The sequence below is a fragment of the Bos indicus genome, chromosome 8 (assembly GCF_029378745.1).
Source record: "Bos indicus isolate NIAB-ARS_2022 breed Sahiwal x Tharparkar chromosome 8, NIAB-ARS_B.indTharparkar_mat_pri_1.0, whole genome shotgun sequence".
NCBI classification, from domain to species: Eukaryota; Metazoa; Chordata; class Mammalia; order Artiodactyla; family Bovidae; genus Bos; species Bos indicus.
Window position 1 is genome coordinate 106,815,249 of NC_091767.1, and position 14,918 is coordinate 106,830,166.

Sequence of the window (14,918 nt, forward strand, 5' to 3'; positions counted from 1 at the left end):
TGGGACACGACTGAGATACTAAATTGAACTGATACATACAAAAATCTTGATGAGACTTGGACAGAAATTCTGGTAAACTTATATGTCAATTTGGAGAAAATTTACATCTTAACTGGGCTTTCTAGGTAGCTTAGTGGGTAGAGAACCCACCTGCAGTGCAGGAGACTCAGGAGATGTGGATTCAGTCCCTGGGTCGGGAATATCCCCTGGAGGAGAGCATGACAACCCACTCCAGTATTCTTTCCTAGAGAATCCCATGGACAGTGGAACCTGGTGGGCTACATTCCATAGGATCACAAACAATCAGACACAACTAAAATGACTGAGCATGCATGCATACATGACATCTCAACACACACATGATGAGTCTCCCAATCCATGAGTGTGGTTACTTAGTTAAAATTTCTATGATTTCATTCACTGCTGTTTTATAGTTATTAGCACACAAGTCTTATGCATGTTTTGGTAGATTTAAAACTAAGTATTTGGGATGTTTTTAATGGTTGTAAATGGTGTTATTTTTAATTTTGATATTCATATATTCATTGCTAGTATAACAACACAGACAATAAATGATTTACAAGTGTGTTGCTTAGTTTTCAAATGTTTTAAGATAGTCTTGTTTTCTTTCTGGTATTGAATTTTAGTTTTACTTCCTGTGCAGACAAATGCTTTCTATTTCATATCAATTCATTTAAATTTGTTGAGATTGACTTTACATCTGAGCATGTGATCTATGTTGGTATAAGTTTCATGGGTATTTGAAAAAAAATGTGTATTCTGATGTTGGGTGTAGTGTTCCAAGAGTTTCAATTAGATGCTTTTTAGGATAATATTGTTGAGTGATTCTATACTTTTTTTTTTTTGTCTAATTGTTCTATCATTTGCTAAAATATAAGTGATATCAGATCAGATCAGATCAGATCAGTTGCTCAGTCCTGTCTGACTCTTTGTGACCCCATGAATCACAGCACGCCAGGCCTCCCTGTCTATCACCAACTCCCGGAGTTCACTCAGACTCACGCCCATCGAGTCAGTTATGCCATCCAGCCATCTCATCCTCTGTCGTCCCCTTCTCCTCCTGCCCCCAATCCCTCCCAGCATCAGAGTCTTTTCCAATGAGTCAACTCTTCGCATGAGGTGGCCAAAGCACTGGAGTTTCAGCTTTAGCATCATTCCCTCCAAAGAAATCCCAGGGCTGATCTTCAGAATGGACTGGTTGGATCTCCTGGCAGTCCAAGGGACTCTCAAGAGTCTTCTCCAACACCACAGTTCAAAAGCATCAGTTCTTCGGCACTCAGCCTTCTTCACAGTCCAACTCTCACATCCATACATGACCACAGGAAAAACCATAGCCTTGACTAGATGAACATTTGTTGGCAAAGTAATGTCTCTGCTTTTGAATATGCTATCTAGGTTGGTCATAACTTTCCTTCCAAGGAGTAAGCGTCTTTTAATTTCATGGCTGCAGTCACCATCTGCAGTGATTTTGGAGCCCAGAAAAATAAAGTCTGACACTGTTTCCACTGTTTGCCCATCTATTTCCCATGAAGTGGTGGGACTGGATGCCATGATCTTCGTTTTCTGAATGTTGAGCTTTAAGCCAACTTTTTCACTCTCCACTTTCACTTTCATCAAGAGGTTTTTGAGTTCTTCTTCACTTTCTGCCATAAGGGTGGTGTCATCTGCCTATCTGAGGTTATTGACATTTCTCCTGGCAATCTTGATTCCAGCTTGTGTTTCTTCCAGTCCAGTGTTTCTCATGATGTACTCTGCATATAAGTTAAATAAACAGGGTGACAATATACAGCCTTGACGAACTCCTTTTCCTATTTGGAACCAGTCTGTTGTTCCATGTCCAGTTCTAACTGTTGCTTCCTGACCTGCATACAGATTTCTCAAGAGGCAGGTCAGGTGGTCTGGTATTCCCATCTCTTTCAGAATTTCCCACAGTTTCTTGTGATCCACACAGTCAAAGGCTTTGACATAGTCAATAAAGCAAAAATAGATGTTTTTCTGGAACTCTCTTGCTTTTTCAATGATCCAGCGGATGTTGGCAATTTGATCTCTGGTTCCTCTGCCTTTTCTAAAACCAGCTTGAACATCAGGAAGTTCACGATTCACATATTGCTGAAGCCTGGCTTGGAGAATTTTGAGCGTTACTTTACTAGCGTGTGAGATGAGTGCAATTGTGCGGTAGTTTGAGCATTCTTTGGCTTTGCCTTTGTTTGGGATTGGAACGAAAACTGACCTTTTCCAGTCCCGTGGCCACTGCTGAGTTTTCCACATTTGCTGGCATATTGAGTGCAGCACTTTCACAGCATCATCTTTCAGGATTTGGAATAGCTCAACTGGAATTCCATCACCTCCACTAGCTGTGTTTGTAGTGATGCTTTCTAAGGCCCACTTGACTTCACATTCTAGGATGTCTGGCTCTAGGTCAGTGATCACACCATCCTGATCATCTGGGTCTTGAAGATCTTTTTTGTACAGTTCTTCTGTGTTTTCTTGCCATCTCTTCTTAATATCTTCTGCTTCTGTTAGGTCCATACCATTTCTGTCCTTTATCGAGCTCATCTTTGCATGAAATGTTCCTTTGGTATCTCTGATTTTCTTGAAGAGATCCCTAGTCTTTCCCATTCTGTTGTTTTTCTCTATTTCTTTGCATTGATCGCTGAAGAAGGCTTTCTTATCTCTTCTTGCTATTCTTTGGAACTCTGCATTCAGATGTTTATATCTTTCCTTTTCTCCTTTGCTTTTTGCTTCTCTTCTTTTCACAGCTATTTAGTTAACTATAATTGACAATTGATATAAGTGATATAGACAACTATAATTCTCGATTTGTATATTTATCCTTTAAGTTCCATTAAGTTTGCTTCATATATTTTATGGTTCTGTTGTTTGACACATATGCATTTAGGGGTTGGTGGATATTTTCTTGGTGGATTGATCTTTCTATTTTTATAAGATCTCTCATTGTGTTTTTTGTAATTTTCTTTGCTCTGAAATCTATTTATGTGTTAATAGATAACTGTCCCTGCATTCTCTTGATTAATGCTTGCACAATATATATTTTTTCATCATTTTACTTTTAATCTACCTATATCATTAAATTTGAAGTGAGCATCTTGTACACAGCACACAGATGATACATATTTTAAAATCCAATTTGTTAATCTCTGTCTTTTAATTGGAGGGTTTAGATCATTTAAAATGAATACAGTGATTGACAGATGAAGGTTTAAGTCCTCCACTTGCTTTTTAGTTTATTGTTTATTTATTTCTGTTTTGCATTCTCTCAGTTTTTTCTAACCTTTCCATTTTACACTTAGTGTTTTTGAGTATTTTTCTTTTTTTAGTGGTTGCTCTATATATTACTTTTTAAATTATTTAATTTTAGTGCACTTGAAAAACACCATGACACTTCCATCTGACCTCTACAGTGTCTGCTGAGAACTCTGCTGAAATTCAAAGTGCTCCCCTAACCTCCTCACAGCTAAGGTATTATCTCTCTGTTTCAAAAATTTTATTTGTGCATTTTTTCCAGAATGTTTTAGAAGCTTGACTATAATATTCATTCATGGATTTATTTGGGTGTCTCCTGATTGGGGTTTGCTCAACTTTTTGAATGTGGAGAGACTAATTAACACTATACGAAGAAAATAGTTTTTAATTTTCAGATTATCCAATATCCAAAAGACTGACTACATACTTTATTGATGCAGATGTAAGAAAATAGGCAATCTTATATAATATGGGTAGGATTCTAATTTGGCAGGAACTTTGTGAGGAAAATTTGAAAGTATATGTTTAAATTATAAATATGCTTAGTTATTGACCATAATTTTGCCTCTAGTAATTTATTCAATATAGACATTTAAATGCATACAGAAAACAGACAGCAATGGTCACCTTTCATGTAGAGATGGGCTACTGGGAGATAGGGATATTCTGCCATATTTCGATTACTGTGTATGTTTTAGCTATTAAAAAGTATAAGAATCCCTAGTCAAATGTTAATATATGTTAGGGTATCCCATTAAAAAATTGCTTAAACAGGGTCAAAGAAGCTCTGACAAGAATATTAGAGGGCCAGAGCAGAGTATGGGTAAATACAAAGAGTACTATCATTTTGGCAGTGAGAAAAAGTGAAAAGTTCAGTGATATTGTGAACTGGTTAAGTATGCAGACACTTGAATTGGGCAATCCAAGAAGCATATACATGTTTGGTTACTTCCTAGCTAGAAGACCATGGACTAGTTCCTCAACTTCTCTGAGGTTTAGTTTCCACATCAAGAAATTGGCATTAATAAAACCAGCCTTATGCTGTGAAGGATGATGAAATAATTTGGTATATGTACACTTCATACACAGAGGATGACCTGTAAGAGGTAGTCAATGAAGGGAAGCTATTGTTTTTTTTCCTTTCTTATATTTATATGCTCATCCAAAATCTTATTTTATGAGAAATAGGATCATACCATAAAACTATTAAAAAAAAAAAACTGTTCTACACATTTTGGGCTTTTTTTTTAAATTTTTTTATTTTTAAATTTTACAAAATTTTTTTAGTTTTGCCAAATATCAAAATGAATCCGCCACAGGTATACATGTGTTCCCCATCCTGAGCCCTCCTCCCTCCTCCCTCCCCATACCATCCCTCTGGGTCATCCCAGTGCACTAGCCCCAAGCATCCAGTATCATGCATTGAACCTGGACTGGCAACTCATTTCATACATGATATTTAAAATATTATGAGCACTTTTCTCTGTCAGAGAGCATGATTTTACCTCGATTTTTAAAATGACTAAGTACTAATCCTGTGTGTGCGAGTACTATGATTTATGTCATTATTTCGCAGACAAGTACGGTTAGATTTTTTTCTAATATTCTATTCTCACAAATAAGGCTGAGGGAACACCTTAGACCTGTATATTTCACACTGATTTTGTAGGATATTTTCCTATATTGGATTGTTATTATTATTTGTATTTAAGAGGTCACAGACTTTGATTAGTAAATAATTTTCTAAGTCAGCAAAGCTTCTCAGAACTCTTTGCCTTTCATTTCAGGATGGGTCCACTTGCAGATATTCTTCTGTAGGCTTAGAGGATGAAATGGTCCATGAGACCCTGGCAGAGAGTGCCCTGGTCCCTGCAATGTCTCTAATCATTCTCTCCAGCTTGATGGATGCTGAAGGAGGTGGATGCCTGTCGGCTGGGTAATTTCTACAGGGCTATAATGGCAGATTATTTTTAAGTGAGCGAAACTCAAGCAGCACATTCTGGTAATGAGGTGGGAAGTAGAGTAATGAGCAGAGTTCAGGGTATGAAAACATCATGATAAAGAAAACTGCTTCCAAGCAAGATGACGAGGAGAGTGATTAAGGGGCAATGGTGGGAATGAAATGATCCCAGGCACAGCACAAAGATCATGGACCCATAGAGCTTAGATGGGCTTTGAAAGGTCGTCTAGTCCTTTCCCTCCTTCCAGGTAGAATTACTGATTGTTAAGAGTAGGACAGTGTTTAGAGAACCATGGATCTGTGCCAATCAATAACAGCCTGTGCAGCCCCATAGATAAAGCCTCAGGGGTTCAAGAAGCCTATGAGCTTTTTATTTGGAAGACTTTTAAGTATACAAAACAAATCAAACAAGCAAAATCACAGAAGAATGACATTGTAAAGTCATCTACTCAGCTGCGTACAATTAACAAATATTTAGATTGTTACTTTCCTTGCACTTAAGAAATAAAGCATAGCAGATAAAATAGAAGACTCAGCCTCTCACAGCTCCCTCTTCTTTCAGTCTGCCAGAATGTTATAAATGTGTGTGTGTACAGTTAACAAGAGTGGATGTCATACATCCTTCCCTTTCTTGCACGCTTATGGCACCATTCTTATCAAGAGGTAGAGACTATTTCCCCTCCTCTTGAATCTGGGATTGTGACCTGTATTGAACAATAGGATGAAACAGGTGAAATTTTATGGGCTTCTGACCCCCTGCCTTAAGAAATCTGAAAGCTTCTGAGTTTTCCCCCTACAAAGCCAGCTGTCCTATAAGAAAACCAACTACCCTGAGATCACTATTTCATGAGGAAACCCAATCTAACCACATGAAAAGACCATATGAAAGAGCATTGAGTTTTCAGATATGTGAATGATTTCATGGAACTTCTGGCTCAGACCATTTATCACTGAATTCAGCTGAATGAGAGACCCCATCAATGTCATGTAGAATAAAAGATCCATCCAGCTGAGATGGGTCATCCAACAGAATTATGAGGAAAATGTATGTTATTATTTTAAACCACTAAATTTTGGGGTAGTTTTTTGTGCAGCAGTAGATAAATAGAATATGCACATATATTTATACCAGTAAAATATTAATAGTGTACATGACAACAGTTTCTTCCACTAATAGGCAAATAAACCTCTTTCAACCTGGCCACCCCATGGACAATAATAAATAATGAACAAAATATTAAATAACACCGACTTCAAGGCAATGGAGAGAGAATGAGAGTAGGTGTATCCTGGAGGGGATTTGACCCTTGGAGGAAAAATGAAGTCTGCCTTTTCACAGCTTATCTCAACATGAAGGTAGTACCTAGTCTGCCTCATTCAGGGCAGTTAAAAACTCTGATCGAAGGCACACTGTCTTTCTGGCTTCAAAAACAGAAGTTAGAGTTTGGATGGGTTCCCCTGGTGGCTCAGATGATAAGAATCTGCCTTCAATGCAGGAGACCTGGGTTCAACCCTTGGGTTGGGAAGATCTCATGGAGAAGGGAATGGCCACCCACTCCAGTATTCTTGCCTGGAGAATCTTATGGAGAGAGGAGCCTGGTGGGCTACAGTCCATGGGGTCACAAAGAACTGGACACGACTGAGCAACTAACACTTTCACTTTCACTTTTCAAAGATTGGAGCAATTATATTTGCTTGAACGTGAGGGGAAGCTCTTAGAAAGGACAGAGCCAGAGACAGACAGCCCTAATTCTGTATATAAACTTCCCAAATAACTGACAACTGAATCAGTCATGCATGGAGTAGGGTTTAAATAAGCTAGCTATGGGGACTGTGTGGATCATAATGAACTGTGGAAAATTCTGAAAGAGATGGGAATATCAGACCACCTGACCTGCCTCTTGAGAAATCTGTATGCAGGTCAGGAAGCAACAGTTAGAACTGGGCATGGAACAACATATTGGTTCCAAATCGGGAAAGGAGTACTTCAAGGCTGTGTATTGTCACCCTGCTTATTTAACTTATATGCAGAGTAAGTACATCATGAGAAATGCTGGGCTGGATGAAGCACAAGCTGGAGTCAAGATTTCCAGGAGAAATATCAATAACCTCAGATATGCAGATGACACCACCCTTATGGCAGAAAGTGAGGAAGAACTAAAGAGCTTCTTGATGAAAGTGAAAGAGGAAAGTGAAAAAGTTGGCTTAAAGCCCAACATTGAGAAAACTAAGATCATGGCATCCGATCCCATCACTTCATGGCAAATAGATGGGGATATAGTGAAAACAGTGGCTGACTTTATTTTTGGGGGGCTCCAAAATCACTGCAGATGGTGACTTCAGCCATGAAATTAAAAGATACTTACTCCTTGGTTGGAAAGTTATGACCAACCTAGATAGCATATTAAAAGCAGAGATATTACTTTGTCAACAAAGGTCCGTCTAGTCAAGGCTATGGTTTTTCCAGTAGTCATGTATGGATGTGAGAGTTGGACTGTGAAGAAAGCTGAGTGCCGAAGAATTGATGCCTTTGAACTGTGGTGTTGGAGAAGACTCTTGAGAGTCCCTTGGACTGCAAGGAAAGCCAACCAGTCCATCTTAAGTGAGATCAGTCCTGAGTGTTCATTGGAAGGACTGATGTTGAAGCTGAAACTCCAATACTTTGTCCACCTCATGCGAAGAGTTGACTCATTGGAAAAGACCCTGATGCTGGGAAAGATTGAGGGCAGGAGAAGGGGATGACAGAGGATGAGATGGCTGGATAGCATCACTGACTTGATGTACATGAGTTTGAGTGAACTCCTAGAGTTGGTGATGGACAGGGAGGCCTGGTGTGCTATGGTCCATGGGGTTGCAAAGAGTTGGACATGACTGAGAGACTGAACTGAACTGATGGGGAATTCCCTGATGGTTCACAGGTTAAGATTCACACACAGGGTCAATCCTGAATGCTCATGACACAGCCAAACAATTAAATAATCAAGTTGCTGCTTCTGCTGCTGCTGCTAAGTCGCTTCAGTCGTGTCCAACTCTGCGTGACCCCATAGATGGCAGCCCACCAGGCTCCCCCGTCCCTGGGATTCTCCAGGCAAGAACACTGGAGTGGGTTGCCATTTCCTTCTCCAATGCATGAAAGTGAAAAGTGAAAGTGAAGTCATTCAGTCGTGTCTGACTCTTCCGACCCCATGGACTGCAGCCTACCAGGCTCCTCCACCCATGGGATTTTCCAGGCAAGAGTACTGGAATGGAGTGCCATTGCCTTCTCCGAAATAATCAAGCTAGTTATGACTAAAAGAATTGAAGTGTGAGTTGCTGTCCAAGACACAGAGTTTGCATTCTGCACCCAAGCTTGTTATCTTATATTAAAATAAATTCCTCACTTTTTGAAAGAGTATACCAGAATCTGCTGTCTCCATACCACAATATTTTCAATATCTAGGAGATAACCATAAATGACTTGATATGTGAAGAAACAGAATCGTGAGACATATCCTCAAGGGTATCATGAATTTGCCTTTAGCAGAACCTAACGGGTAATGAATGCCTTCTATCTTTCAGGTTATATTCTATTTTTACACATGTTAATATTCATGGCAAATCTATTATGTTGATACAATTAACTTATCAGTCAACATAGAATCAAGAAAGCATAAACTAGTTTAGGTATTTCAGGCAAAGAGAGATAAAACACACAAATTTAGAAAATTAAGGCCTTCCCTGGTGGCTCAGTGGTAAAGAATCTGCCTGCCAATGCAGGAGACAAGAGTTCAATCCCTGGTCTGGGAGGATCCCACATGCTGTGGAGCAACTAGGCCCATACACCACAACCACTGAAGCCCACACTCCCTGGAGCTTTGCAACAGGAGAGGCCAGCACAGTGGGAAGTCCTTACACCACAAATAGAGGGTGGGCCCCACTCGCCACAACTAGAGAGGAAAGCCGGTGCAGCAACAAAGATTCAGTGAGGCCATAAATATACAAGTAAATAAGAAAAAAGAAAATTGAGCTATTTAATAATTAGAAGGACCAGACAAAGTGGGGAGCTGCTCCCTGCTCCCAGACAAAGGGAAGTGTTATTCAGATACAAAGAACTGTGAGAAGCCACTACGACCCTAACACGCCTCACTAGGTCATCTGCTGCTATTATTGCAAGAGTTGGCACAGTCACTCTAAGAGTCCGTCACGTCCGCCACTTTCATAGAAGGGAAGCTCCCTTGCCTGCCCCCACCAACATCACTGTCACCATAAGAGTCTATTTAATCTGATGCCACTGAGTCTGGAACCAAAGGAAGAATGGCTCTTCCTTTCTTCTCCTCTATCATTTTGCTTAAGTGCTTTCCTTTGGTTGAACCTATGTTGAAACACTACTGGTAAGGATGTAGAGGAAATGTAGGTTTTATTCTTCTAGACCTTTTGATACAGGGGTGAAGTCAGAAGGGCAGGGAGAGAGTAAATATGAACAGACATTATTCAGCATGACTGCCATTATTATTTACATAACAGAAACAATTTTAAAGAGCTTGCCCAAGGTCACCCTGGAGAAGGAAATGGCAACCCACTCCAGTATTCTTGCCTGGAGAATCCCATGGACAGAGGAGCCTGGTGGGCTACAGTCCATGGGGTTGCAAAAGAGTTGGACACGACTGAAGTGACTGAGCACAGGTCACACATCTAGGAATTGGTGGTTAGCATTTGAACTCAGGAAGCTTAACACCAGGGGTCATGATCTAATCTAATGGACATTTACCTTGCTTTTAATTATTTAAAATCAAAGTCACAGAGAATTTTTTTTTTTTTTTTGTCTCTGGGTTCACATGCTAATTATCATCTTGACAATGACTTACATTTTGCTTTCTTTAGATTTTTCTAAATTACACTGCTACAACCAAGTCGACTACCAACTAATTTCAAAGTCTGTATTTTTATTTGTTTTTCATAATTATATCAATGCCAGATTATGATGCCAAGTGACAGCATTTAACTTTTAATGCATTAGTAAGCAAGTTTGACAGCATGTAGCTTTCACATCCTAATGTCAAAATGACAATATTTGCTCTGCATCTGCCATTGTATTCATTAATTCTTTAATGTTTATAATGACAAAATTACTCTTTCTCAGCAATGGGTTCTATTCAAAGATATTTTCATGAACTAAGAAATTAATTTATTGGCTTAGTTGATAAATTAAGAATTTAATTTGACATCATGAAAATGATTTAGTGAAGGGGAGTGTCACACTATCTTGAATGCTGCAGGCTAATGAGAAAACCATACTGCCAAAATCTTCACAATAAATGATGCATGTGAGAGCCAAGTGACCTCATGACAAGCTGTAGGGACAAATAGTCCTCGGCAGTTTGAACAAAGAAAGTGATGGGAGAATTGAGTCATCAGAAGGCACATAATGGTCTTCCTAAAAAAGAACAAAATAAAACATGTGACTTTGCACTTACTGCCATATTTAAATTTTGAGCAAAACTGAAACATAGGTCTCTTCTTTATATATATATTATATATATTACTTAATGTAGTTTATCAATAAATTTGTGAGTAAAGACATTAGGAAGAGTTGATATGTGTATAAGTAAATAAATGTATATAAATATGCATACACATATTTAGTAACCTACTGTAAGGTATTATTAGGGAGGCTGGCTCTGTTAAAGTAACTGATCGATTCCAAAATTTTAGTTTTTAATGCAGTCAATGTTTACTTCTCACAAACATAACAATCCAAGATGATAGGTGGCTCAATGTCATATGATAATTCAATAGTCTTCTATCTTTAAGCTGTGTCATTCTCTGAGTCTCGCCAATATCATCATCCAAATTCAGGAAAAAGAAGGAAAGAACTCAGACACTTATATGGGTCAGCATAGAAATGAAACAGACTGTATCTATTCACATACCTTGGAGATAAAGCAAAATGTGAGTCTTATTTGCCATTAAAAAAAAATCAAAGGACAGAGTTTGGGAGTGCCAGAGCAACTGGAAATTAAAAGGGGGAAATGCTGGAAAAGAGGAAACCACAGGAAACAAATTCTAAACCTAAGTATAAGCTTCCCTTGAGTCCTTAGTTGACTCCTGAACTGCACACCAGCAGCATGAGACTGCAAAGTGTCCACAGGCAAAATCGCAACTGGAAGCCCTGAATTTCTGATCAGAGGTTTCAGCAGCTCCCTACTTCATGGGAGGCAGAGTTTTGGGTTCAGGTCAAGTTACATAAAAGGGAATTGGTAAACACCTTGAGCTGGTATTAGAAGGATGCCACAGGAGAAAATAACAAGTCTCAGGACTGAAGTATTTGTTTTAGAACTTGGAAAACAAACAAAAATTGGAATAGATTACTTTTCCAAGACCCAAACCTAAATCTCCAAGATCCAGTTGATCCCTAGTAATTTAACTGTCTGCCAGAACAAAACTCAACACGACAGAGAGGGAAGTAATAGAATCTAGAATCTTTACAACTTACCATTCACAATATCCAGTTTACAACAAAACGTATTGTAAAAGGTATATCTTGTGGGTGTATTGTGGGCTCAGTTCCAGATCACTGAAATAAAGCACTTATAATGATAAAGCAAGCAAACTTTTTGCTTTCCCAACGCATATAAAAGTTATATTTACACTATAGCCTACTAAGTATTCAGTAGCATTTTGTCAAAAAACACACATATCTTAACTAAAAAATACTTTATTGCTAAAACATGCTAGCCATGTTCTGAGCCTTTGGTGAGCCATAATCTTTTTGCAATAGCAACATTGAAGGTCATGATCACAGATCACCATAACATATGTAATAATAATGGAAAAGTCTTAAGTATTGTGAGAATTGCCAAAATTTGACACAGAGGCACAGATTGAGCAAACGCTGTTGGAAACGATGGTCTCATAGATTTGCTTGACAGCAGGGTTGCCAGAAATCTTCAATACTATTGCAAAGTGCAATAATAGCAAAAAATAAAGCAAAGCAAAATAAAATGAGGTATGCTTGTAATCATTAGACATCCTAAACATAGCAATGTGATCTGTCAAAAACAAATCATTCAGTAGAAATGTTGACAACCAAAATATTGTAATTAGCAGACATAGATTTAAAAAAAAGAGATATAAGTTAAAGAATTTTCAGTAAAACTTTAGTGAATATTTGTGAAATTTCAGGAAAATATTAAAACTAAACCAAATGAACCAAATGAATACTCTAAAACTAAAAAGTAAAAATTTGCTACCTGAAAAATGAAAAGAAGAAACATTGGTTGAACAGTAGATTGAAAAGGAAATAATAGAGCCTCAATCACTTGTGATAAAGTGTCAAGTGATTAGTGTATGTTAATTGAAATCTCAGAAGGAGATGAAGGAAAAAATAAGGCAGAAATATATGTCAAGAAAGACTGGTAAAAAATAGTTCACATTTAATCAGAAATAGAAACAAAGATTCAAGAAATTTAGAAAATTTCAAGCAGGAAAAATGTGAAGAAAACCACACACAAGAACATCAAATTTAAACTACTTATAGCAAGAAAAAAAGAGACTGAAAAAAAAAATTCTTAATGGTAGAGAGAAAAAAATGCATATACCTACAGGAAATGCTGGCTAAATTCTTGCCAGAAACAATGGAAAATAGAAATCAGTGTGATGACCTTTAACATGCTGAGAAAAACAATAATCAAAATAATTGTTAACTAGAATTATGTATCCAATAAAAATGTATTGTAAAATTGAAGTTGAAATAAATATGTTCATTTGCTCAGTCAAGTCCAACTTTTGCAACTGTATGGACTGTAGTTTGCCAGGCTCCTCTGTTCATGGGATTTTCCAGGCAAGAATACTTGAGTGGGTAGCCATTTCCTATTCCATAAAATAAATATAATTTCAGACAAACATAAGCTGAGACCATTTTTTCCACTCCAAAAAATAAAAAGGAAATTATTTAAGCATAATGAAAAACCAAACAGATAAAAATTCACGTGTACAGAGAGTAATAAAGAGAACTGAAAATAGTAAATGTGTGGGTAAACACATATATGCCTCTTGAGAAATTTGTATGCAGGTCAGGAAGCAACAGTTAGAACTGGACATGGAACAACAGACTGGTTCCAAATAGGAAAAGGAGCACATCAAAGCTGTATATTGTCACCCTGTTTATTTAACTTATATGCAGAGTACATCATGAGAAATGCTGGACTGGAAGAAACACAAGCTGGAATCAAGATTGCTGGGGGAAATATCAATAACCTCAGATATGCAGATGACACCACCCTTATGGCAGAAAGTGAAGAGGAACTCAAAAGCCTCTTGATGAAAGTGAAAGTGGAGAGTGGAAAAGTTGGCTTAAAGCTCAACATTCAGAAAACGAAGATCATGGCATCCGGTCCCATCACTTCATGGGAAATAGATGGGGAAACAGTGGAAACAGTGTCAGACTTTATTTTTCTGGGCTCCAAAATCACTGCAGATGGTGACTGCAGCCATGAAATTAAAAGACACTTACTCCTTGGAAGGAAAGTTATGACCAACCTAGATAGCATATTCAAAAGCAGAGACATTACTTTGCCAACAAAGGTCCGTCTAGTCAAGGCTATGGTTTTTCCTGTGGTCATGTATGGATGTGAGAGTTGGACCGTGAAGAAGGCTGAGCACCGAAGAACTGATGCTTTTGAACTGTGGTGTTGGAGAAAACTCTTGAGAGTCCCTTGGACTGCAAGGAGATCCAACCAGTCCATTCTGAAGGAGATCAGCCCTGGGATTTCTTTGGAAGGAATGATGCTAAAGCTGAAACTCCAGTACTTTGGCCACCTCATGCAAAGAGTTGACTCATTGGAAAAGACTCTGATGCTGAGGGGCATTGGGGACAAGAGGAGAAGGGGACGACAGAAGATGAGATGATTGGATGGCATCACTGACTCGATGGATGTGAGTCTGGGTGAACTCCGGGAGTTGGTGATGGACAGGGAAGCCTGGCGTGCTGTGATTCATGGGGTCGCAAAGAGTCAGACACGAATGAGTGACTGATCTGATCTGATCTGAAAGACATATAAACATATCTTTTCTCTTAAATTATTTAGAAGTTAATTGACTCAAAATAATAATATATTTGGTGTTTATATTATACAAAGCAATAAAATATGTGATAAAAGAAGGATGAGGGAGTGTACATGAAATTATATTGTAGCAAAGTTCTTACAATGTATATGATATGGTACAATATTAATTTAATATATATTTTGAGAAGTTAAGGATATATATTTTAATCATAGAGTAACTAATAAAACATAAATAAAACAAGCATCTCCCGGAGTTTGCTCGGACTCATCAGTCAAATGCAAACTCCAAGAGGTGTTGAAGGATGGAGAAGCCTGGAGTGCAGCAGTCCATGGGGTTGAATCAGACACAATTTAGATAGTGAACAGCAAGAGCAACCCAAAAAGGATTCAAGTGACATAGAAACAGAGAACAGGATCTATTAATAGGAAACAACTAACAAAATAGTTGGAGAAGGAAATGGCAACCCACTCCAGTATTCTTGCCTGGAGAATCCCAGGGACGGGGGAGCCTGGTGGGCTGCCGTCTATGGGGTTGCACAGAGTCAGACACGACTGAAGCGACTTAGCAGCAACAGCAGCAGCAACAAAATGGTTAGCTTAAACCAACTCATATTAGTGATTATACTAAA